At 35.5% G+C, this 24,978-nt stretch overlaps 1 long non-coding RNA gene across 1 annotated transcript in view; it reads left to right on the plus strand.

The window, feature by feature from the left end:
- The first annotated feature begins 1,470 nt into the window (after positions 1-1,470).
- Positions 1,471-24,978, plus strand: part of LOC311614870 — a 218,523-nt gene continuing 195,015 nt past the window's right edge. The window contains exon 1 of the long non-coding RNA XR_014793721.1: positions 1,471-1,574. This is a non-coding gene — a long non-coding RNA (uncharacterized lncRNA). The remainder of the gene's footprint in view (positions 1,575-24,978) is intronic.

A 24,978-nucleotide genomic window follows, 5' to 3' on the forward strand; every position in this document is an offset into this window, starting at 1 on the left:
GGTTAGTTACTAAGATCAAGTAGAAAATAACATGAGAGGAAGAGCAAAAATATTAACTGTTTTGTGATGTAATATATACCTGACTACTAGTTAATATCCAGATCAGTGTGAAGAGAGGTTTTTCTTTTAGTGGTAATAACAGAGAAGAAAATGCAGCAATTCCATTATTGTTTTTCAGTTTACCATCCTAGCCTCAAGTTAGCATACTTTTTTTCTTAAGTAGTGTTAAGTACATAACTGAGGGAACTATTATAAACTTACTTTATTTGACTAAACCCTTTAGCTAAAGAATTATTAACAAATAAAATGAAATGTGGTCTTTCTGTTGATTTTAGGAAGATTTGAGCTACAATATATTTATAAGAATGTGACTTAGTTCTGTCATTTGATGCTTTAGTTTCATATCTTAATACTAAGCCAAAAACATGTATTTGTTCAAATAATGTCCAATTTAAGATTGATGTAAATTGCCGGGACCGGTTTGGCTCAGTGGATAGAGCGTCGGCCTGGGGACTGAAAGGTCCCGGGTTCGATTCCGGGCAAGGGCATGTACCTTGGTTGCGGGCACATCCCCAGTAGGGGGTATGCAAGAGGCAGCTGATCGATGATTCTCTCTCATCGATGTTTCTAACTCTCTATCCCTCTCTCTTCCACTCTGTGAAAAATCAATAAAATATATTTTAAAAAAAAGATTGATGTAAATTTATAGAAATTATGATAGGGTTTATGTTTGTTAAAATATGCAGATAAAATATTTTTAATATATCTTTATAGAACCTTTTTAGAAAGGAAGATAGAGGGATAGAGAGTTAGAAACATCAATGAGAGAGAAGCATCAATCAGCTGCCTCCTTCATAGCCCCCTTTGGGGATGTACCTACAACCAAAGTATATGCCCTTGACAGGAATCGAACCTGGGACTCTTCAGTCCCTAGGCCAACACTCTATCCAGTGAGCCAAACTGGCTAGGGAACAGATAAAATATTTAATGTTAAAGAGATTGAAATGAGATCCTTGAAATATATATATATATATATATATATATATATATATATATATATATATATATATATAAATAATTTTCATAGACCGGGTGCCATGTCCCTGCTGAAATAGATTTTAATTTATTTTTTAATTTACCAAAGTTGAATCTAAGGATCATCTATCAAATAATAACTTCTTAATTTACGCTGTGATCTTCTTTCTCATATCTTGATGGGACAATAAAGGGACACGAATCCTGATATTGTAAAATGTGTTTGTTGCACAAAGCTCTGTTTAGATTTAATGTCTAGGCTCAATGTTGTTCTTCAATCTAAAAAGTCAACATCTGTTTTGCATGAGTGTATAGCTCACTTTATGCAAGCGCTGATAGGTAAATGCCATGAGCAGTAATCCAGGAGTGGTTTTACTGCATGGGAGAAATGTGCTAGCAAGAGAAACACTAGGGGCAGAGAGATTAACTTTCTTTCTTTTGTATTTCTTAGTCATGGGAAACTGTGTTAAGGAAGAGGATTTCAAAAGCCTTTGAACAAGAAAAGAGAGGAAGAATTATGTGACTGAGCAACAAAAGTGGTAAGCACAGTTTCCTGAATGCTGTGATTGCAACATTTTGGAGAGAGGAGGGAAATCTGAGAATCCCGTGAATTCACACAGGGTGTTTAAGTCGTTTCCTTTGCCCAAAATAAATATAAAATGGGAATTAAATTCTAACCAGGTATTAGGCATAACTGACTCTCCTTCTCCATTATTCTCTGAAAGTATAGAAGACCTTTTATACTTTTGTCAGCTCCTTCAATCTTCTAAATTGAAGGAGCTGACAAAACTTTTTCTATTACCTGTTGATTTTTATATAAAAAGTAGAAAATATATTCAAGCTATCATGAAATATCAACTTACAGCTTTGACAGTCCCTGGGGTGGGATATTTGGGAACAAAAAGACATTGTTTTCTTCAGTAAGATTACATTCTAGAGTGGCCATTTGGGGTCATTTTGGGCAAGTCACCTAAGATTAACTAATTTTGTTTTAAATTTAATAATAGTCAATTTTTTCACTCTTAAAAGCAGAGATGCTACAGCTTGTATAAAAGTTCTAGCCTTATTAGCAAATGCTAATTATGAGTAATGGAATTCAAATTAGTTTTTATTTCTCAAAGACCTGTACTGTATTTGCAGAGAATTTTAAAGAAATTGAATTAATCTAAGTTTGTTTTAATTATAATTTGTTTTCATAACAGTCAACTGACAGGTGATACTTGCACTTGCTTGAATTACATCTTTGGGTAAAGTTTGCATGTTTGTAGCTATATAAATTATTTTAGCTCAGTGAAAATAGTTAGGCATAAAGTGAAAAATATAAATATTTAAAAAACAGGCTGATGTTTATTTACTAAATAGGTTATTACCTATTGGGTATTCACTTAACATCTGTGATATCTTACCTAATAATAGAGAAACATGTTAATTGACTGTATCTCTGCTTTGCCCATAGCTAATCAGAGTGAGTATGCAAATTAGCCCAACAAAGATGGCGGTTAATTTGCATATGTACTGGGTCCTGGGAACCTCCTCCACACCCAGGTCACTCCCAGCCAGCCATGGGAGGGCTGGGGGATCCCCTTCCCAAGCCTAAAGCCTGGGGCAGAGGCTTTAGGCTTGGTCAGGGGCTGAGCCTGGTATCAGAGGGGAGGGGGAAAAAAAAAATCAATGGAAATATATTCTCAGGTGAGGATAAATAGAAAAAGAAAGAAAGAAATTTCATATCCTATGAAAGACACATCTTGAAAATGCTTAAAGACAGTTGTCATTTTTTTATGTTGAAGGGATAGGAGTCTGTGTTGGTGGCTACGGTTACTGGCAGTGGCTATAGTAGAGGTGTGACGGGGCTGGTGCCTTCCCCTGATCAGCCTTGTTGCCTCCCACAAATGGAGGCCAGACTGCAGCTTAGTTCCGCTCTCAATGGGGAGCGGGCCTAAGCCATCAGTAGGACATCCTTTGAGGGCTTCCAGTACGTGAGAGGGGGCAGGCTGAGCTGAGGGACCCTCCTCAGTACACGGATTTTGTGCACTAAGCCCCTAGTCTAATATAAAAATCCAAATTACCTTGAATCCTCACCACTACATTTCCCAAAGAGTTTACATTTTTTCTCTAGTGAATTGGATTGTCACATGTAACAAATAAAAATACAACATGTCACTATATTTTTCTTCCCATCCCTTTGTTATCTCAATTATTAAAAGGTACATGTTTGTTTTTTAATGGTAGAACATTAACAAAAAAATGGAATTCGTTTTTTCAAGTCAACTTATTATAAAGCCACCAAGGAACAGATATGCCTCTTCCTAGCCTGAAAAATAGAGTCCCTTAATTTGACACACTATGAATGCTTTTAGATTCTGTTCCAGTTGAAATCATTGGGAGAAGTGGAGAGAAAGTTAGCCATCAAGGGTGATTTTCATGAGGGTATATTATTACATGCGAAGGCCAGTAATCTGAAAGGCTTCTTTTTTTGTTATTTAACTTTTTTGAAAGTAGTGTTTCATACAAAGAAAAAAATGAAATCTTAGGTTATATGCATTATGGAAGAGATATGGTTAAAGATTTGGATAAATCTTTTAATTTCCTTGATGTTCAAATGGTGTTTCTGGGGACTCTAGGTATTTTTGTCCATCAGCATTTAATGATTAACCACTTTCTATATTAAACGGCATGGCACTTAGGAAGATGTGATTCCTATCACGGGAGCCCACTTGATTTCTCTTTATAATAGTGCATACCAAAAATCTCAGTTCTGCCATTTATAGCTATTGATATTGGGTGAGCCTTGATTTTCTTATCTGTTAGAATGCACTAAGATTTTTTTTAAATTAAGGTATTATATGTGTACATATCTTACCATTTCCCCCCCACCCCACTCCCGTACATGCCCTCACCCCCCAGAGTTTTGCATCCATTTGTTATGTTTTTATGCATGCACACAAGTCTTTCTTAACTAAACAAAGTTAACATTTCTTAATGAATTGGGATCTCAACGTGACTGAGTTTTGAGATGAATTAATGAATTATTTAGTATATCAAGTTTCTTATCTTTGGACTTTTTTCTTGTGGTTTCATATCCTAGTTTCATCTACCCATGTCAAGGTTTAACTTGGTCAGATGTTTGTATATAGAATTGCTAAAAATATTATGAGATTTACTTTTTCCATAGAGTAAAAATTTGGCACATAATTTATTAGCTTTACGTCCTTCTAAAAACACCATCCTTCTCCATTTTTTTTTTTTTACTTCTTCTCTTCCATTTTTAAACTTTTATACTCCTAAGTAAGGGATTACCAATACATCAGTCATTTTTATTATATTTGCCAAATGGCTTATTTAAATACACATGTTTATAAGTTTTCCCTGACCAATAGGAAGGTAACTGAAATGGAGCTCTTGCTGTTAGAGTTTATTCTTTTATTTAGTAGGTCTTTCTTTTGAAAATATTTTAATCCTTGAATACATTTCAAAAGAATATTACATAAGATATATTGGAAAAGAATAACTGGATAGACATATAATGTATAAACACATTACCAACAAACCTGATACAGCATAATTCTATATAACACTTTTACTGTAAATGTATATGCCATTGATTAGTAATCTAGACATAAATATTTTTTGGATGTTTAGAATAGGCAAATAGAAGATTGTTCTTGACATTTTTTAGTTATAAAATTGTTTCATTATTTTAACCAGATGGTGTTTTTCCTAAGAACATCCCTTTTCAATCTCAAATGGCTACTAACAAAAACCTTATTATGTCTTAGAAGTTGTTTAAGTCTCTCTCCCTAACATTTGATTGTGGTACCTGCAGTGAACATCAGGAATATATTTATTTTTAAAGACAGGAAATTGATCTTTAGTCCATGTTGTGATTGACTGCAGTGTCCTTACTCACTGGATCAGCTAGACACACTCCTCTATTCAGGTTGACGCAAGGTTTCAATAACTGATCTCTGAGCAGCAGTCATCATTCCTTGGAAGAAGGAATGGATAATGTTTAAGGATAAAAATAATGAAATCATTACAAAATCTGGGTTACTTTAATGAATGAAAACACAAAATTCTCTGGAAGAGAGAACTTAATCTTTGTTTGTTTCTAAGTTTCTATGACAGGAAATATTAGTATCACAACCACTTCCTGGTGATAATTACCCTCCTAATAAGTGTTTTCCCCTGCCTTTTGTGAAGGCTTAGATGACCAAGGGTTTTATTATCAATTTAATTTCATGAGATATAGCAGGGATAAAGTTAAAGAACCAAATTTTTCTTCCACATGTTCTTTTTTCAGGTCTTCACCAGTTATCAGAATTTCTTTCACTTGAGACAAAAAATAATTACAGTTGTCTCACAGTAGCTGCAGAGGATTCGTTCCATGACCCCCTGCTGATACTGTGCTTAGAATGCTTAAGTCCATGTACTTTAAATTATCTCTAGATTATGTATAATGGCCAATATAATATAAATGCTATGTAAATAGATGTTATGCTGTATTGTTTATGGACTAATGACAAGAAAAAAGTCTTTGCATGGTCAGTATAGATTCAATAATAGTAGGCCTAACTACATAGTGAATGGCAGTAATAACACAACATTTCAAAAGAAAAGGACTTTTGACTCTTGGTTAGTTGGATCTGTAGATACAGAACCTACAGATACATCTGGCCAGTTGTATATGGATGTTTCTTTAGGGAAAAAAATGTAATCTGTTATCATTTTTATCTATTTATGAATGCAAAATTTAATAGAATGCTGAAATTATAATCTTGAAATTCTGCCAAAATTCTACTCTAGAGTAAAATATTTGGAATCTTGGTTACCCACATTGGCTACCTTTATTTTCATACTCATTCTACAATACAATTACTTTTCTGTCCACAATGTATTTCTTGTATCGACATATTTAAAGACACTATTTTACCTAGAATTAAATATTTCTTAGTATCTAGCTGGCTACTGAGAAAGCTTGTCTCTGAAGATAAGCATTTTTTAAATATAGCAGTTTTCAAACATTTACTACTGCATGGCCTTTGGGATATTCACATTCCTGGAAAATGATTCTTGAATGCTATTGAGGTTTTATCAGTTTCTTTCTGACAAGAAATAGCTTGGATTGACTATGAATGGAAAGGGCCAATAACCTAGATAAACATCAGATAATATGTGAATTCTTAAGACACTTTGGAGATATGATAAAACATGTCAAGTTGTGAAGAGAACCTATCTCAGTAACCTTCGAACTGCAGAGTATTAGTTTTGAAAGATAAATCTTAATAGATGTTGAGTCAATTTATGCCATCCCCACACATAATGAGACAGCAAGGTGCTTCTCTCTATTCTATTTATATTCCCTGAAGGTTAACTTTCAAAATGTATGTGTACTTTGCATTTGGAGAGCTGTCAAATGATTTTTAAGACAAGGAAACAGATAAGATTTTCAGATTGAATGCCCTATTCCACAGAGAATTTACATTTAAGCAGAAAAGATGGGTTTTACATATAGAAGTAAGTGGAATTTAAAAATTTTATGACATATTTTTGAAGTATAAACACAGAGTTTGCATTAGTTAAATCATAGTTAGAAAATAATTCTTTAATGTTTTAAGTATATTTTAACACAGCCTATGTTACATTGGGTGTACAATTTAAAATATATGGTTTTAAAGTTATGAAAAATATTCAAGAGCACATACTTCCATGGAAATTCTTGAACTAGTTTGTATGTTTTATGCATGAATACTTGCAGTGACATGCCAAAATGACTTATTGGAAAGGAAGCATTTTCTGTAAGCACCTAAGCAATTGGGTGAACTATGCTTTTGGTGTAGCCGTAGCTTAACTAGACATGAGAAGGTTAGATATTTTGGGAAGTAGGGTCATTAGCATAATGTGGGTTCTTCTGAGGCAAGGGGAATGTAGGTGATCTAAACATAATCAAGGTCACAAAGCAGCAGCCAATGTTCCTATCCGCCAACATTCATTTTGATTTAGGCTATCTTAATAGAAATATTTTTTTCTAAGTATTTTCCCTAAGTATTTGTAACTATGTTAAGCCCCTTACAAGATTATGTAAGGAAAGTGTTCATTATGCCAACAAATATGCCTTTGTTGAGGTATTCTGTGAATGTTTGTGATTTCACACATAGGCAATTAAGATAGCAAATAAGCATGTCTGGAGATAAGGCAAATTCCCTGTCACAGTATGAAGTCAAATTTCTTAGTTCATAAAATTTTCCTTCTAAGCAAATATCTTTAATGAGAGTGAATTAGATGTGTTGTCTTTTTTTTTTTTTTTTTTTTTTTTTTTTTTTTTTTGAGAGAGAGAGAGGCAAGATGGCAACAGTATAATTTGTGACATTCTCTTTCCAGAGCTTTTATAGTTAACTAGAGGCCTGATGCACAAAATTTGTGCAGGAGTAGGCCTTCCTTCCCTTGGCTGCTGGTACTAGCTTCCCTATAGCACCTGGGACCCAGGCTTCCCTCACAGCCCTGGCTTCATCCATTTTATGCTTTTATTATTACAGATAAGTAAACTTCATTTTAACTCACACATAAAAAAATATGACAATATAAAATTGATGACTGTTAAAACTCAGAAAATTTGTAGTGTTTTCTAGCAGTTATTTTAGGCTTCTTTATGAAGGATGCAAAACAATGATTAGTCAATCAAATCAGAATGACATTCATTTACAAGACCTGAGAAGACTAAAGATAGGTTTAATTAATTTATAAAACTGATCCAGAGAAATGATGTAGTCTTGTCTATTCATTTTTATTGCTTGTCTTCTAAGTCAGACATGGTTTTATGTGTAAGTCCAAAGTTGCGAATTGCCATTTAAATAATTACTAATATAAAATTACAAGAAAGAACAAAGAATCCTAGCTTTGGAATTCTGCCCCCTTTCTCATTGTAATGAGAAAATTATAATTTATGCCATTAATTACTTTTAGATACTACTGCATGATTCAATTCCAGGCTCATGTGAAAATTAATGATCAAAATAGATATTATATTTGAGGAGTAAAGATTTCAGATGTCTCCTGAAGCTTCTCTCATGTTTTCAAATATTTACTTTAGAGAAAACTCAGATGTAGGCTAATCTTTAAATATATATATATATATTTACCTACAAGATCTAATCAGTTATTCACATAATTTTATTTCTGAGTCCATATGAATTACTTTAACATTTACTCATAAATTCCCTTTCCTAATAATTTCCATTGCTCTGTTCTGGACACATTCCAAGGTTTCCACAACTCTGTTAGTAGTGGAGGCACAAGCAACCAATAGTGGTGATCTTTTTATGAGCGAAGCTGAATGGAATCTCACTTGTTTTTCCTTCTGCTGCAACAACTCTGTGGGCTGTCAAGGAGAAAATAAATATTTGTTACTTTTGGTAATGAAAAAAGTATGTGTGACTCAGCAACACATGGGGAGCAGATGTGTTGAGTAAGAGCCCACTCCTGTGCATCAGACCTGTCAACTACTGAAGATATAAATAGAGAAAAGAATTAGGGGAGAATAAGCTGTATCCTTGATTCTGCTCAACTGCATTGAAACTGGAAATTCTAAAGTTTGGGTTTGGGATTTAACAATGAAGCTGTTCTGCATAGATGGCTGCATGGTCAACACATATTTCCCATGCAGCTAGCCGGAAAACAACTGTTCAACTACCACACATAAAGGCAGTCTATTGAGGGTTCTTCAGATGTGATGTATATATATTGTTTTAGAAATTGCTAGCTTTGCCTGATTATGTTGACCATCTCTTGACTTTTCTACTCCAGCAGGTGAGAGCTGAAATTTTACCTTTCCCATCCGGGACAAATTGGGCTTTCTGTGGCACTATTCATAGGCAAGGGTCCTGAGCTTCTAATTGGCAAAGTAAAAGCTTGCAAAAGGCTTTTTCTACTGGATAGAAATCTGCCCTTTAAAATTGGCAACATATTTTCCTAAATACAATAGTTTAGTTTGAGGTGACAAAAAAGCTATATTTGGATTAATAACTCTAAGAATTAAAATGGGTACAGTTTACCAAAAGGCCACGGCTTAGACAATATATATTTTTTGCACATGTTGGTTTCCTATAAATAATGCACTTGTGATTTTGCAATATGACTTTTTAAAGCTCATATTAATACTTTGATACTTACTTTAGAGGATTTTTTTCTTAACACTTGAAAAATTCAATGGAACTATTTGTTCTTATCGCTTATAACTTGCTGGATAAACCCTCTCTAAATACAAGAACTGACTGAAGAGAAGGCGGGACAATTTGAGAGGTTCTATGACAGAGGCCTTCTATATTATCATCTAGAAACTAGCGTTACTCATCATTGTATCTGATAAAACACTACTAAATTACTTAGAACATAATATATGCTCATTTATATTTGTCTAACAACATTAATAGTTTTTTCACAGCTAGCTACTATTACAATAAAAATGTGAAGTTTTCTCCCAAAACTTAATTCAGGAGTGTTCTGTTTCCCAATCTATCTCATGGTCATTTTGAGGAAGATCCCTTTATCTGTAATTATAATCTACCAGGAAAAAATTGAGAAACTCGAATTCCAAAAAGGGAGATTTTCCTATTTATTTAAGCAGACTGCAAATGTTTCCTTTATTAATAAATTACAGTTTTTATGATGTAAAGACTTAAGTGTTAGACTTAAAACCATAAAAATCCTAGAAGACCTCCTAGATAGTAAAATCTCAGACATTTCTCATGGCAATATTTTTTCTCATATATCTCCTCAGGCAAGGAAAACAAAAGAAAAAGTAAACAAATGGGGCTATCAAACTAAAAAGTTTTTGTACATGATAGGAAACCATCAATAAAATGAAAGACAACCCACTCAATGGGAGGACATGTTCACTAATGATACATCTGATAAGGGATTAATATCCAAGATTTATAAAGAACTTATACAACTCAACACCAAAAAAAACCAAACACTTCAATTTAAAAATGAGCAAAGGACCTGAATAGAGGGATTGAGGAAAAAATTTCGAAAGAACCCATAAGAGGACTGGGACAGCAGTGTGGTGATTGCCAGGGCGAGGGAGGGAATGAATCTGTGGAGGAGGGAGCCTGGGAAGGATAAATGGTAATGGATGGAGACTTTCCTTGGATACTGAGCACACAACACAGTGTACAGATGATGTGTTGTAGAATTGTGCACCTGCGATCTGTATAATTTAATTAACCAGTGTCACTCCAATAAAATAAAAAATAAAATAAATTTTACAAATAGCCCTTGGTTTTGATATCATACAGCATATGTTCCTTTATTTCAAAGTTAAAAATAGAATGATGGCTAACTTAAATAACCATGGTGACTACATATTCACATATAGCTGACATTGGTTTGACATTGGTACTGCAATATAAAATTGATAAAATATTTTTCTATATTGTGCTATTTAGAAAATGTTGATTAACTCTCATATTATTTAGGTAGCAGATCCAGCTACAGAGAAAAATTGATTAGAAGGCATTGGCTCTCTCCTTCTTACTTTTTCTTTTTCACTTGGTTGCCAAGACTGCTTATTCACTGAAAATCACTAACACTTTGACCTCTTGTTTGAGAATGCCTTACTCACAGACATGGGAGGACCAGGTAATTTGCAGAGTGATCTAATTAAATTGCATTGCAAGGATTCCAGCAGCCAACTTTTGTCAACTGCAGGTACCTGGGTTACTATCCTAGGAAGAGGAGGTTTTGCTCCTCGGTCAGTGGATGATAGGCATTTGATAAGCTCCCTAGATAAATACTATAGAGTTAACATCAGTAAACCTTTGGTAAACTATAGTCAAGAATATTTTTCCCCATAGAAATCAAAACAAAATACTCTTTAGAAAAGTGAGTTTTCTTTCATATGTTTTACTGATTATAAGCCCACAATTTTTCAGTTCCTTTCTTGAGTAACTTTCAATATCTTACCTCATTCTTCTTTCTTTCTCAATTTATTTTAGCAACCAAAGTCTCCCAAATGAATATTTCTTACCATCATTTCATATACTACCCTACTGCTCTTCCTTACAAAACCCCTATTTCCTTACTATACAGAAAAAATATGGACATCCCATTGCATAATACTGTGTAATGCAAAATAACTATCCATGCACAAATTAAATACAGACAGTATGGATGCAGTCTACCATAATCACTGCTTATTGGCACAAAATGCCTGATATAAATCATGTTTCTTTTACAATTTTAATGATTGTTTTATTTTTCTCTTAAGAACAGATGCCCTTGTTTTCTCATTGCTTCATTCTTAATTTAGTTTTATTTTAAGAGGTTGTCTATTGCTGAACCTTCCTGGCACATACACATGTGCTATCTTAAACCCTAAATATTCTGTGGTGTATAATGTATATCATCATCAGTTTGCCATTTGACATCTGTCTTGTCCCAAACCAAGTCTAGCTCATGTTAAAAATTCTATAACTGCCATCATCTTGGAAATGTCATGACATTAATGGATCAATAAAATCTTTTCCCAGAGATGATGAGAAATATATAAAAAGAGCTTACTAAATTCAAAGGATTTCTTTTAAAGGTTCAGTGGGTGAGTAAGAGATTTTGTGTGAGAGTTATTTCAGGGAGGGTTGTTGGATAATGGTAGGATGAAACTAACAAGTAGGTTATAGTAGTAGGGGTGGGGGTTGGGGAGAGAGAGTTCAATTTGAAATATCTAAAATATTCCTGCATTGAAGAGACTATTTGCATTAGAGGAATTTAAATAAAAGTATGAAGAAATCGGGATTGTGAAGTACAGAGGCTCCTGAGTGGCCATCACATCTCTGCAGTTTACTAGATCATACCAAGATGTAATGAGGTGCTTTGTATGCACTATGCATGAGAGAGAAAATCAGCTCACCAAATTACTTTTTTTGGGTGATGACTTCTGACAGGGTGCAATTTGGTGAATTTGAGAGAACATAAGGATGCTGTAAGGAGTACTATGTGTCCAGGGAGTCCAATAGAAAACAAAAAGAAAATGTATTTTGATGTCCGTCCTCAATGTCACTCTAGAGCAAATAAGGAAAGGGAAGAATTGTATGGTAAAGGTTGTGACATCCAGAGGATGAGCAAAGTAGTTTTACAGTTATAGTTAGAAATTCATTAAAATCTGATGCCTAATAGGTAGCTGAACTGAGGAAGGTAAGCATAATGCTAAGGTTCTTTTAAAGAGCTTAACGATTGAAAAACAAATCAAAGGTTCTGGCAGCTTCTCAGACATTGGCAGGCTAGAGAATTCACAGAGCAACAAGGTGCATGGGGTTTCTTTCATTTCCTTTTCTTGAACAAATACAAACTTGAACAAAAAGAGTAAATTGTGTGTAGCAAAAATGCTGCCTGTGCATGATGAGACCTTTACAATTTACCTATATTCTGAAATCAAATTTAGATATTTTGCTTTATTCTTTCTGGTGTCAATAGGAACAGTTCAGATATTTATGCTTTTTCAAATAAATAAGAAAGAGTCAAGGTCAAGTGAAAGCATAAGACATTTCTAAAATTCAACAAGATTTTCTCTTGAGGCAAAGTTAATATGCTATAATTATAAAATTAATATTCTATAGTTATGTCCTAAAGGTTACAAAATACATGCTCTCCTACTAATATATCATTGATCAATCATGCATTATAAATTTATAGATGATGGAAGGCATTAAATAACTAATAATTGGATGAAATTAACTTTCAGTTTTTACAAGATAACATAAACATAGAAATTTTGCTTTTTTATGGACCAGTAAGTAGAATTTTAATTTCAAAATAATCTAAAATTTTTAAGTTTTGAAATTTTGAGAGTAATTATTTCTTACTTCTTCATTAAAAATAGGACTGTAAGAAATTTTGTTAGCATCCTCTTTCCTATTTGAATCAGTAATATCCTATCAAATTAAAGAGATACATGCAAATTGACTGTACCTCCGCTATGCCCACAAGCCATGCCCACCAACCAATCAAGACGAATATGAAAATTAACCCAACCAAGATGAGGGTTAATTTGCGTATCCAGGCACAGAGTGAAGACTGAAGACAGTGTAGAAGGAAGCCAAGCACTGCAGAAGGGAGCAAAGCTGTGGAGAAGCAAGCAAGCGGGGCAGGGGAGAAGGGAGGGAAGCAGGTGGGGTGGTAGAGAAAGGAGGGAAGCAGGTGGGGTGGGAGAGAAGGGAGGGAAGCAAGTGGGGCAGTGGAGACCATAGCAGGAAGCCCTATTGCAGGAATTTTCTTGCAACAGGCCTCTGGTACATTATAAATGAAAATAGGTTTGCAATATTATGAAAGGTAGAAGTGGTTTGATAGGTACTGTAGTGTATTTTGTTTCTTAACTTGACTAATCTGGTGACTACATTTCCAGAATTTCCTTCTGCATAGGGGTCCAGTCAGAGTTGGTAAAAATGTGAATCTGTGCAAAATTGATAAGGAAAATGGGAAACAGTAGCCATTCCTCTCTGAAAGCCATTGCAGACACATACAAAGGTTCCCTGTAAGTTGTAGTTTGTCTTTTTTCCTCTGCTAGGTATCCTTCTCTTCCCAACTGCTGTCCAAAAGTGGGCTCAGTGTACCACTAACTGTATAGCAGTGGACCCCTGAGGTGGTAGTTACACAAAATACACAATTTCCCATAGATCCTGCCATAAGCTCCCCACGTGGTGAGCTCACTCTTAAGCTTGGTGACTCTACTCTTAAGCTTAATTTAATTGGTTGGTAAATTGGTGACTCTTTCTCTGTTCCTTCATGTCGCATAAATAGCCTTTATTTCCCCAGATCCTCCAACAATGAGCATGATATGATTACCATAATGTAAGTTCATTGGTAACTCTCCTTCTCTGACTGATACAGGAATTTATACTATTGTTCCTGGATGCAAGGAACAATTGTAGATTGCTTTATTGCTCCCTTCCTGAATTCAAACCCCTTTTCATGAGCCTTTGTAATTAATCCCACTAGAGAAAGAGCATACCCACTACTTCATTGGCTACTTGCATTGTCAAGTGAAATGTGGAGATCATGAAGTGTGCAGTTCCAATCTTACTAGTAGGTGTTAAGAAGCTATGTGTTTCATTCACTCCTATAATCAATGCCGTGAATAAGAGACACTCTGAAAATATTCTCTGGTCCTGAGGAATCACTCCAGGTGGTCTGTAGACCCACATCTTGAAGCAGAGCAACAACTGACTCATAAATCTCTGATAATGATAAATGAAGCTGAGCTTTCGTGGTTGTTTGTTATGCTGCAATAGCTAAGAGATACAGCAATGAGGAATATAGCTACCAAATTCATTAATTATACTTCACAGGTTTAAGACATTAATCATGTGGCAGATTGTATTTTTCAAAAAGGGCCATAGTATTTTTGATCCTCAAGTCTCTTTTAGAATCTTGCCTGGCCCCTGCCAAGATTTGGAATCTCTATACCCTTCCTTGTAAATAGGTGGCTATCACAGTACTAGTAAATAGTATGGGCCTGAAGGGATGCTTGGTGATGTTCAAGGCTATGCCATCTCTATAATAAAGAGCCAGGATGAACTGATCACTACTAAAGGCTGACCATCCAGAAGTCAGCGCTGGGTTGCCATGGGGACCCAGCACTGGCCTCTGCAGCTGCAGGCCCAGTGACCCAGAAGTGACTGCTGAGGGGGCTGTGCACCTGGCTGGGAAAGAGACCTGAAGAGAGAAGTAGGGGCTGATCTGTAGTGTTTGAGGCAGCTTTTGACCAGCACTTGCCTCTCTCCCTCTGAGCCTGGCCAGCAGCCCTGCCTTCATTTCTCTTTGACCTCCACGGAGGCTGCTGATCAACCATGCCTTTCTGATCAGGCCCTGTTGATAGGCCCAGAGACACTGACTGGCATAGAAACTGACCAATCGAACCAAATCTGGGTCAACTGTGAGAAGCCAATGGCTGCCTAGGAGGTGAAGCTTTTGGCACTGACTGGCATAGAAACTGACCAATTAGAACCAAATTGGCCAGCAGAGGAAGGCAGTTGAGGGCTAGACCAGGCCGGTAAGGGAGAGCAGTAAGGGGTGATCAGGCAGACAGAGGCAGTTAAAGGTGATCAGGCAGGCAAGCAGGTGAGGTGAGCAGTTAGAAGCTAGCATTCCCTCAAGGGGTGCCTGATTAGAGAGGGTGCAGGCTGGGCTGCACAAAGCCACTAGTTAAAAAACAATAATAGAATAGTAGAGCTTCTATCTTGTGTTCTCTCTCTCTCTCTCTCTCTCTCTCTCTCTCTCTCTCTCTCTCTCTCTCTCTCTCTCTCTCTCTCTTCTCTCTCTCTCTCCCCACCAACCACAGAACATTTACCTTTGCAATTTAGCCAGCATGTTCCAAAGAAACCCCAACAGGAAGAGGCCACTTGTAGGCGTTTTGATTAATCACCCTAGCTAAAGTCTCAGCCAATAGCCAGCATCAGTTTTAAACATGTGCATACATGAGCCTTCAGCCAGTTTCATCTCCAAGACTTCAAGGATTCTAACTGAAGCCATTGATAGGCAAAAAGAGAAGCCATACCTGTGGTAACCTCTTTGATTTCCTGACCTACAGAATTTATAAGCATAATAAAGAGTTATTTGACAAAGTTTTATGGCACTTTGGTACAGTCATAATAAAAAACTGTTTTTAGACATTAATTATGTCAATAAAAAATATAAATTTGAAGATGTAGATGCTCATGGCTTTAGTGGGAAGATTAATTAGTCATATTTTTTTCACTTGTAATAATGCAACTTAGCTAATTATAATATTTTCCTATTAACTTATATAGAAATATTATACCACAATATTTTGGAGCATAAACACCAAAATTATTTTTTTAAGTCTTTCAAGAAATTAATGTTGTATTTTAAAATATACATAGGGTTGAATTTTTTGCCATTAGCCACACAATAGAAATTTCTCTCTCATGCTTTCAGACTTTCATAAAATATCTCATACTTTCATGAACTATTAGATAGAAACTTATATTGAAATTACATAGGTAAGAAATATTAATTTTTTCTATGTAACAGCTATTCTCCTTTGTTTCTTAGGATTGGCACAGCTCTTTATATCTCATATTGACTTCTTGTACTTTTTTGTTTAACTTTTTAATTCTCTTATCCATTTTAAAATTCATTTCTTGATCAATATTTTATTATATTAAATATATTATTGGGAAAGCACTAATATAGACAACAGTTTCTGCTTTCCAAGGATTTTTCTAGCAAAGAGAGCATAAGAATTATATTTACCTCTAATTCAAGACAGGGCTAATAAAGAGCTACAAATTAAGTTCTATAGGGCTTTCCTAAATATATACTAGGTATAATTTTTCAGCTATGTACTTAGATTGTTTATTACTGACCTAAAATGAATCTAATTACAGAGCAGAAAGACTTCATGGACCAGATATCATTAGATTCATTTATAAAAGATAAAAGGTAAATATCATATCTCACTTATATGTGGAATCTAAAAAAAAGAAAAGGTTTTTTGTTTGTAATTTTGAGATGGTCATTTTCAGATTTTTTAATAAGAGAGTGATTAAATTGAACAGTATGATGTCTGTCTAATTTGGAGTAATGTGTACAATAGATTGTGACACGGAATTTTTGGACTAGAACCTGGACTCTTTGTCTGCCAGAAATGAAGAATGAATCCACAGACAGAAAGTATTATAGTAAAGACGGAGATTTATTGAAGAACAAGTGCAGACTCTTACGTAGGGAGGGGGAAGAGTCCCACTGGGCTCCTTTCCCCATGGCTTATAAAGACTACAGATCCTGGTGTCCCAATATCCCCTCTGATTGGTCACTATTCCCCTTTGACTTGTGAGATTCTTCCTCCTCCTTCTCCCTGGGCTTGCTTCTTTTCTATGGAAATGAAGAGCTTCCTTCTCTTTATTTTGTAAAGACATTTCCTGCCTGTTTCCAGCTCCCTTGTCTAATGGAGCTGTGACTGCACCTGGCTTCCTTGTCTTATGGAGATGTGACTGCACCTGGCTTTTGTGTTATGAAAATGTACCTTCTCCCAGTCTGCAGCCCCATGCTTTCTATGGACCCCAATTCTAAAAAACAACCCTAAGCTGCCTATGTGTCCCCCTAAAATTCCCGCTTCAATTGCAATGGGAGAGACTAAGACACAGAAGGCAGTTAAAAGGCACAAATCCAGGTAGTGATTAGAAGAAAGGGCATCATCTTAAGTTCTTATGTGCAGGGAATAACATTGGCAAGTGTAAGGGGAATATAGTATTGCAGAAGACCAAAGAAAACCAAGGATGCTTCTGAGAAAAAGGAGGGACACAGTTTAACATGCCAGCAGACTCAGGGAACAGCCTTCCAAATCCGAGTGAAGGAACATGCATGGGCCTTCCCTTATATCCCCCTCCCTGTGATCTTTGTCCCACAAACATGGATTATGTTTCTGTTCCTTTTGGTGGGTCTTGCAAGAAGGCCTCCATGTGTTGGGGTCTCCAGGCCATACCTGATGGTCTGGCCTGGCACTAGTGTTAATAACCCTCCCTCCAGGGCAGTGCACTGTTCACAGTAACAGGTTCTGCAGGACCAGTATCTGGGAAGGAGAGAGGGACTTAATTATAGGTTATCAGGAATGTACATTGAGGCTGCTGGCTTGGATTCAGGTCACTAGTCCTGAATATCAGGGTTACATTAGCCCTTTTAGCCTTCTCAATAGGACGTTACAGGGAAATTTTTGAGTAGTTTTTTGACTGTTGAAGCAAAAAAATATCCAAGGACAATGGAGATCATGTTAAAAATTTAGGTTGGTTCTGGACAGTATGTCTCAGTTGGTTGGAGCATCACCATTTTGTGCACTTAAGGGTGGCAGGTTTGATTCTAGATCAGGGCCCATACCCAGGCTGCAGGTTCCATCCCCAGTTGGGACATATACGATGCTTCTCTCTCATATTGACTTTTTTATCTTCTCTCTTTCCCTGTTCCTCTTTCTCTAAAAAAAGTAGAAGAAAAGGTTAGGCTAGACTGCTAGGAACCTTGAATAGATTGCTACAAATTTTGAAATTCATTTACTAGAAAGCTAAAAGAGAATTATTGAAGGCTTTTCAGTAGGAAAATGACATGATCAATTGATATGCTTGTGTTCATGGAATATGATTGCTAAAATATCATTAAAATGTATTGCCTGCAAAAAGCACATCCAAAAACAAAAATAATTAATGAAATTGAATTAACAGAGGTTTAAGTGTTGTTGTTGTTTTTAATTATCCCTTCATTAGTGTGGAACTGAACATCATTAAACCTGTTTCTCTTGCATGTATTTCATATGACATGGCATTATGTATCAATCCTCACTTTCAAAATATATTATTGAGAATAATGTGATCAATATTTGCTTTATTCAATTCTGAATAAACATAGGCATTTTATTAGTATGCAGATAATACATTCTTTTCCAATTTCCATTTATGACTCCATATTTTAATTTTTTTCAAAGTACCATTTGATTTTTAATTGCTATTCACTAATGAAACAGGAATTTTGGGGGTAAAATAAGACAGGTTTAGGAAATATTAGAAATTTTGGAAATTAGGGGGACCATGGAGGAAACACAACTGCAGAGCAGCAGAAGGTATATTTCCATAGAATGAGGGAGCTGGGAACAGCGGGAACAGAGGGAACAGCAAAAGGTCTATATTTATAAAATAGACAAGGAAGCCCTTCATCCAGAAGAAGAAAGCCCAAAGGGAATAGGAAAACAATAGGGAAGGAGCGGGGGAGAACCTCACATGTGCCATGTGAGACTGACCTTTGAGCTCAGGAGTTACTATAGTAACCAATCTAAGGGAATAGTGACCAATCAGAGGGGATATCAAGGCACCAGGATCTGCAGCCTTTATAAGCCATAGGGAAAAGGAACTCTGGGAGTCCATTCTGTGTGACTCTTTCCCTCCCCATGTGGGAGTCTGTACTTGTTCTTCAATAAATCTCTTCCTTTGCTATACCACTTTCTGTCCATGGATTCATTCTTCTATTTCAGCTGACAAAGAATTTGGTTTCCAGTCCAAAAATTCTTTTTCACTAAGATCCTCTTACAACCAGTCTTGCTCACCAAGTTTATGATCTTTAACTGCAATCTACCTAGAAACAGATGTGTAGACATTATTCTGCATGGACAAATTGTGTAGGCGTTAGTTTTGCTTCAAAGTTAATTGGTGTCAACCTGTAATCCAGGTACTTGTTCTGGGTAAATTGAATCCTACTACTATGTGGTGTTTTTGTTTTTGTTTTAATATGAAGTGAAGAATATACAAAATAGTCATCAAAATGCTTAAAAATCTACCTATGCCCAGCAGTTCTATCCTCTTATACATATACAATGTATCACAAAAGGCAGACAGCTCTGAATCACACACAGTCATCATCCTTAAATCTTGTTGAATTAATTTTTGTCCTTTTTTTTTTTTATCACATGTGCTTTCTCTGAACTGTGTGAGAGCTACTCATTTCAATGTGATATACTGTGTGTAGGTTTTACAATATGCATCAAACCCAACCATAGTTAAATTGGAGCATCTTTATTGGTAAGAATTTGCTATCATTAATGAGGGAAAATAGACTATTCACCAAAGTCAGTATGTCACTTGAGTCCTTGTGGTGGTACAGGGTATCATTAACTTTACAACTTACTAGAACTCCTAAATCCAAACATTAGAGGATTATTGATAATTTATGGATGCATTTAATAAATTTTTGGATAGATATTGACCAGTGTTTTAAAGATACAAAATAGTATATTTTAAGAGCAATGATAAGATGAGATGAATGAAAATATGCTTAAGTTTAACCATAAAAATTCTTAAATTATAACTTTTTGTGAATTACCAGAGGTATAATCCTATTTGTAGAGTTGAACTTTTCTTCTGAGGAGTTAGAGAGTTATAAGTGCTGGTATTATGCATTTCCTCTACCCTTCGCCCACCGAGTAGGATAATTAAATGCAACTCATCTGAAAAGATTTGGTTCAAATACCAAAATACTTGTTCTTCCATCAAGTATTCCCCATCAGAAATAATTGACTTCTCTAAATTCTCAAGGGAATTTTTTGCATAATTTCAATTTGCACCCTTCTGTATGTATTTTCTCATTTTCTTTAGAACTAAACTTTGCATAAAACAGGTGCTCAACACATAATTATCTAATTATTGCTTCATTAGTTGAGAGATTGGCAGTATTTATAAGTTGTATATGTCTTTGGAAGAGTTTATTTTGCAATTGGTTTGGATGGACTAGTTTTTCACCTCAAGAAAATTGAACCAGTGAGACAATGACCATTATAACTTCTTTTCACCTCCATCAAATCGAACATTAACAACATTTGCATTAGCTAAGATGTTAAATAAATAAGTGCTAAATGTGGAGATACTGAATCTTTTTCCTCGTAACCTGCTGGGTTTTTTTTTGTTTTTTTTGTTTTTTGTGTGTGTGTGTGTGTGTGTGTGGTGTGTTGTGGTGTCCCTCAGCAAATGTATGCACAGTATAGATATTAGCCAATGAATCCAGAAGAAATTGAAGTCAGGTTTTGGAATTCATTTTTCAGTGATTCCTTTCTCTCTGGGAATTTGTTCCTAATATTGTAGTCAATTGGACTACAAAGTCCAACCTATGTTTCCTTATCCAAGAGAGATCACTATTTCATATTAAGGCAATATTTTCTCTCATCTGTCTGAATTGGAATATATCCTCAGGAAAAAAAATCCAGGGTAAAGGTTGACCTCTTACCATTCCTATATTCTCTCAAGGATCATACCCCCTCCAGATATTGCCCCATTTCATAATTTTAGTGGAAGATCAATTACATTACTATCTAGTCTAAAAAACAAAAACAAAATTCAATATCCGATATCATATATTTTGAAGTTATATTTTCCTATTGCTTATAGGAATTAAATATATGAACTTTTTATGCATTACTAGTTTATGGCAAAAATGCAGAGCTTTTTCATGAGTTCTAATATTTTGCTTTTATATCCTCTTGCATTTTTTATGTGGGCGATTCTCTTAATTTTTTTTTCTATAAATAATGGCAGTTCTGTAATCCATTTCCAATCCTTTCACTTGAAATTTATTTTTTTATTTTTTATGTAAGTTTGCTAAGGCTTCTCTTTCAATGTTGAATACATGATATATACATATAAATAAAAGCATAAGCAACCATTATGACCCAACAACCAGAACGACCAGTTGGTGAGTCACTATCATGCGCACTGATCACCAGTGGGCAGATGCTCAATGCAGGACATGCCCCCTCATGGTCAGTGTGCTCCCACAGCAAGAGCACTGCTCAGCCAGAAGCTGGGCTCATGGCTGGGGAGCTCAGCTTCAGTGGCAGGAGCCTTTTCTGCTGCCACCACAACAGTGCTACCAAGTGGCTGCACCAGCAGCAGGTGCAGCAGGGCCAGGATGAGCTGGAGAGGCCTGGCGCCTGGCCCCAGCTCAGGTTCCTTCCCAGCCTCCTGCTGCTTAGGACACTGCTGCATCCCTCATACCACATATGCCTGCAGTTACCATCTCTGGAAAATGGCTGAAGCATGCACACTTGGAATAACCAGGATGAGCCTGATATCTCCTCTGGGCTCTTGGAACTCTGCCTCAGGCATCGAGATCAAATCTCATCCCTTTCTGATTGCCTTGGAGCTACAGAGGAAGGCAGCAATATAACAGTGGCCACAAGCAGCGATTAATAATTGGGGTAAAAGTCAAAGAGAGATGGACTTGAAGGGTGGGCGCATGGGCAACAGAGCACCCCAACCCTGAGGATCCCCAACTTTGTATTGTTCACCTAGGAGCATCTCTTATTCAGCTCTGAGTGGTGGAAAGCGTCTCTCATAGAGACCTCCTGGCCAGCAAGATGTGACCCTCGCTGCAGAAGGGACACTTGGAAGTATTTTTTTTCAGGAAGCTGTGGGGAAAGGACAGACTTCCCATGTGACTTCCCTTTGGCTCACAGGGATGTGGAAACTCCACCGGAATGTGGCCCAGGCTCCCAATTTCCTTTTAATGTGCATGAATCCATGCACAGGGTAACACAGCATTCTTGCTAGTAATGATTCTTTTAACACTTGAGAAGTATCCCAGAATTTCTACTTCTGAGAAAGATGCTACAGATCATGGCAGGCCACTGATCTCTATTATACAAATGTGGGGGTGGGGGGAATCTGAAAAAATTGAAAGAATACCATTTATAAATGATATTAGGCCTTTGAAAACAATGAAAATAAAATGAAATTGTAGACAGTGGAACACCTTTGCAGAGTGATCACTAGCCATTGTTTTCAATATAGCAGTTGGGAATTTTGAAAGTACAATGAAGTTTGTGCTTAGACTGGACAGGGGGCATCTACTGGAGGAAAGACAAATTAGGAAGGCCTTAGCTGGAACAATTGGAAAATTTAATGAGCCTTAGATGCACAACACATTTTAATAATAGAATGTTTTCTGAATGCAGACAATGTATAAGGAATAGAGGAAGCAAGCCAAAGAGCAAAGGGAAATATTTGCACTATCTATTGGGGAATACAATATTTATTGGGAAAGTAGGTGGTTTCAAGCACATTACCGAAGTCTTTGTAAAGACCATGAATTTTCAGAATTCTCAGAGGCAGAACTTGATCATCTGCATTTTTTAGGACAATGGAAACAAACACTCACCAATCTTTCCACCAAACCGTAGGAAGGTCATGCCAGAACTGGGTGAACAGAGGTAGACTCAGTCTCATTAATTATGCAGTAGTGCCTAATGACAGATCAATTCTTTGGTTATATTGATATAACCAACTCTGAAACCACATCACAAAAATAGAAAAACTCTCCAAAAATATCATCTGTTGCTCTTAGGGTTGTTTTATTTTATTTTTTTATTATTTTTTATTTTTTTTTTAAAAATATATTTTATTGATTTTTACACAGGGAGGAATTGAGAGTTATAGAGAGTTAGAAACATTGATGAGAGAGAAACATCGACCAGCTGCCTCTTGCACCCCCCAATGGGGATGTGCCCGCAACCAAGGTACGTGCCCTTGACCTGAATCAAACCCAGGACCTTTCAATCCGCAGGCCAACGCTCTATCCACTGAGCCAAACCGGTTGTTTTAGAGACAATATCTGGAAAATAACAAAAAATTATTAAGTATTCAAAGAAAATAAAACATGCTTCTAAAAAAGGGAAATTCATCCACTAGAAACTGATTTATGTGTGATTCATATATTGGAGTTGGCAGACAAGATATTTAATTATGATTAAAATATTAAAAATTAAGAAATATATGAACAGTCTTGGCCAGTGTTGCTAAGTGGTTGGAGCATTGGCCCACACACTGAAGGGTCTCATATTTGATTCCCAGTGAAGGTCACATACCTGGATAGTGGGTTGGGTTATGGACCTCTTGGGCTGTGTGTGGGAGGCAACCAATTGGTGTGTCTCTCTCACATGGATATTTCTCTCCCTTCCCTTCCATTCTCTCTAAAAATAAATGGAAAAAATATCATCATGTGAGGATTAACATAAAACAAACACTCTAAAAAATATATGAACAAAATCAATACAAAGAAATTTATAAAAAATTAAATGGAAATTTCAAAGCTAGCAGTATTATACAGAACTAGAGAACTCAAAAGATGAATTTAGTAAGAGATTGTGCAAGGCAAAACACAGGATGAGTTAATTCAAAATTAGGTCAATAAAAAATACTGCATGCAGAGAGAAAATAAATAAAATAAAAAAGCAAACGAAACTCATAGACATACTAAAAAGCCTTAATATAAACTTATAATTGGAATACTAGAAAGAAGGATGAGAAAAAATGTGTCAGGAGCAAAATACAGAAGGCAAATAATTGAAAATTTTAAAAGTTTGATTAAAAAAAAAAACAAAAAAACACAAAAAACCCCCAAAAAACAGTATATTCTAGAATAGACAAATATAATGAAAACTGCACCAAAACTCATCATAGTAAAATTGTTAAGTTCAAGAGAGAGAGAAAGAGAGAGAGAGAGAGAGAGAGAAGAAAGAAAAGCACTCCGAAAATAAAAGAAGTCATGGCTTTCAAATGCATATTGGAATGATTTGGAATGATAGCTGGCTTCTCAGAAGAAATGATGAAAGCCAAAAAAAAAAAAAAAAAAAAAAGTATTTCTAGAAAATAATTGTTAATTGTCAGCTAAGATTTCTATATCCAAAAATATGTTTTTTTAAAATAGGGTATAATAAATTTTTAGACAAATAAAGCAGAGCTAATTGGCCACCATAAAACTTACATTAAAAACAAACTAAAAGGAAAGGGAAAATGGTCCCAAATAGAAATGTGGAAGGGATGTAGGGAATAAATAACACCAGACAATATAAATGCACTAGTGTTCTGGTGCATAAATTTGTGCACATCGAAAAGAAATTAATTAAAAGAAATATTTTTATATTGCTATTCGCCCTTTCTCTATAATATAAATGTCAACCAAAATCACAATCGACAATGACAGATCAAAACAAACATGTGTGATTGGCGCCAGCAAGAGCTTTATATGTATTTTTCATGTGTGAGTCAATTTAGCCTTTTATATATATATATATATATATATATATATATATATATATATAACACACACACACACACATACACACACACATATATACATATATATAGCATTTTATATATATAGCATTTTATATACATAGCATTTTATATATATAACATTATATATATATATATATATATATATATATATATATATATATATATATCACACAAGAAGAATAAAGGCTAAAATACTTAACTGCAGTAGAGTTTTACTATATTCTGTGCAGTGAGAAAACCTGAAATCATTTTCAAGGTCCACCATTTCTTCTTTTCATTCAAGTCAAGTTTCTAAACTTTCTATCTCCATTTTCCAGCTAATGAAAGA

This window comes from Pipistrellus hanaki, assembly GCF_964339955.1.
Source record: "Pipistrellus hanaki genome assembly, chromosome: 1".
NCBI lineage: Eukaryota > Metazoa > Chordata > Mammalia > Chiroptera > Vespertilionidae > Pipistrellus > Pipistrellus hanaki.